The sequence below is a fragment of the Daktulosphaira vitifoliae genome, unplaced genomic scaffold (genome assembly GCF_025091365.1).
Source record: "Daktulosphaira vitifoliae isolate Bord-2020 unplaced genomic scaffold, ASM2509136v1 Scaffold_1, whole genome shotgun sequence".
Lineage (NCBI taxonomy): Eukaryota > Metazoa > Arthropoda > Insecta > Hemiptera > Phylloxeridae > Daktulosphaira > Daktulosphaira vitifoliae.
Genome location: NW_026099572.1, coordinates 87,643,348 through 87,645,224, shown reverse-complemented (window position 1 = coordinate 87,645,224; position 1,877 = coordinate 87,643,348).

Below are 1,877 nucleotides of genomic sequence, written 5' to 3'. Positions count from 1 at the left end.
ACATTTCACAAATTAGGGATTTAATTAAAGAAGTAATAAAAATATTTATAACAGAAGTAGAATATACTATTCAATTAAATTCCGTAAACGACTATAAGTCAATTATAAAAGTCAATAGTAAAAAAGCTTTTAAAAATATTTATTTTAAGGATAAAAATTTAATTCAACATACAACCAATCGCATTCTCAATAAGACCATTAGAGGGNACAACCAATCGCATTCTCAATAAGACCATTAGAGGTTATTTATTTCCACAAACAGAAATCAAAATAATAATAGAACTAATACAAATTTTAGAACTAACATACACTGAACCCTTTCATATATTATCAAACTCTCATTCTTAATATCACTGATGGAAATATATTTTAGTGACGAATCAAGTAGTAATTCTAATAACGAATCGAATAACAATTCAAGTAACGAGTCAATTGCTACTATAACTGACGAACATCTATATTCACTTGATAAAGCCCCTAATAAAGCAGAATTCATTAAAAGAATCTCCTTACATACAGCTAGGGAGGAATTACAGAATAGAAATTCGTTAAGTACAGGAACACTGCCTGAATTAAAAGATAGACTTCTTCGTTCTTTAGACGGTTATACGACTATATACGATCATATTAATACCGAAAAACTCAAAATGACCGAAAGAATACCCTTTTGTAAGCCTGATAAATTTTCTGGTGCTGTGCATGAGAGTATACACGCATTTTTAACAAAATACAATAGAGCTAGTGCAATTAATGGATGGTCAGATAATCAGAAAAAATCATTTTTAGCCATTTATCTAACTGATACCGCGCTCTTATTTTTCGATAATTTTGAACTAGACTTTCCTATAGCTGACTGGCAATCCACTGAACAAGCACTTCGATTAGAATTCGAACCCACAGCACAAACGCATATGTTACACACAATGCTTGAGTGTGTACTATTAGAGTCCAATCTCATGATGAAATCAAACACAAAATAGTTATGGAAAATTTATTTAACATAAATGACAATAATAATCAAAATCGCTTAAATGCTCTATCTGATCAAATATCAAAAACCCAGCACAGGGAGGTTGCGGCACAGTGGTGACATGGCATAGTTGGATTAAGTGTAATGATATCTGACAGTGATTAAAATTACTATAAAAAAAAAAACGCTTCGATGCAAATCTTTAGATAGTGTTTAATTTTAAAAAATTGGTGGATTATTCCAAAAGCTACATGATCTGCTAGTTCCTTATTAATATCCTGATTAAAATAAAAATATATGTAAGGGATTATTAAAAAATATTATTTCTCATAAAAAAATTATGTTGATCCATACACTTTTCAATGAGTTATATCATTATAAAGTTAAAAATGTAAAAAATAAAATCCAGAATTTTCACACAATAGCATTCGGTAGCTATTTTCACCTTGAAGACAAAATAAAGTCCGAAATTTTTTTTTTTGCATAATAAAGTACATTACATTAGCTTTAATTAAAGATATATATAAAAGTGTCAGACTTTCCGGAACACTTTAAAAAATTAAGTTGAAAAAGTAAATTTTTTGTGAAAAAGTTGTCATTTTGAATGCCCCCCTGTAGGCAGGTAAAAAGTCAGATTTATAAAAAAAAATATACCAACTGATAGGTAAAGACATCATGCATCTATAAAAAAAAAATTATATTGATCCATACATTTTTTAAAATGTTATAGCATTAAAAAGTTAAAAATATAAAAAAGAATTTTTTTACAAAAATCGTATTTTTTTTATAAACTTTGATGTCTGTTTTCACCATGAAGATAAAATAAAGTCCGAAATTTTTTTTTACCATTATAAAGTATATTACATTAGCTTTAATTTAAGATATATATAAAAGTGTCAGACCTTCC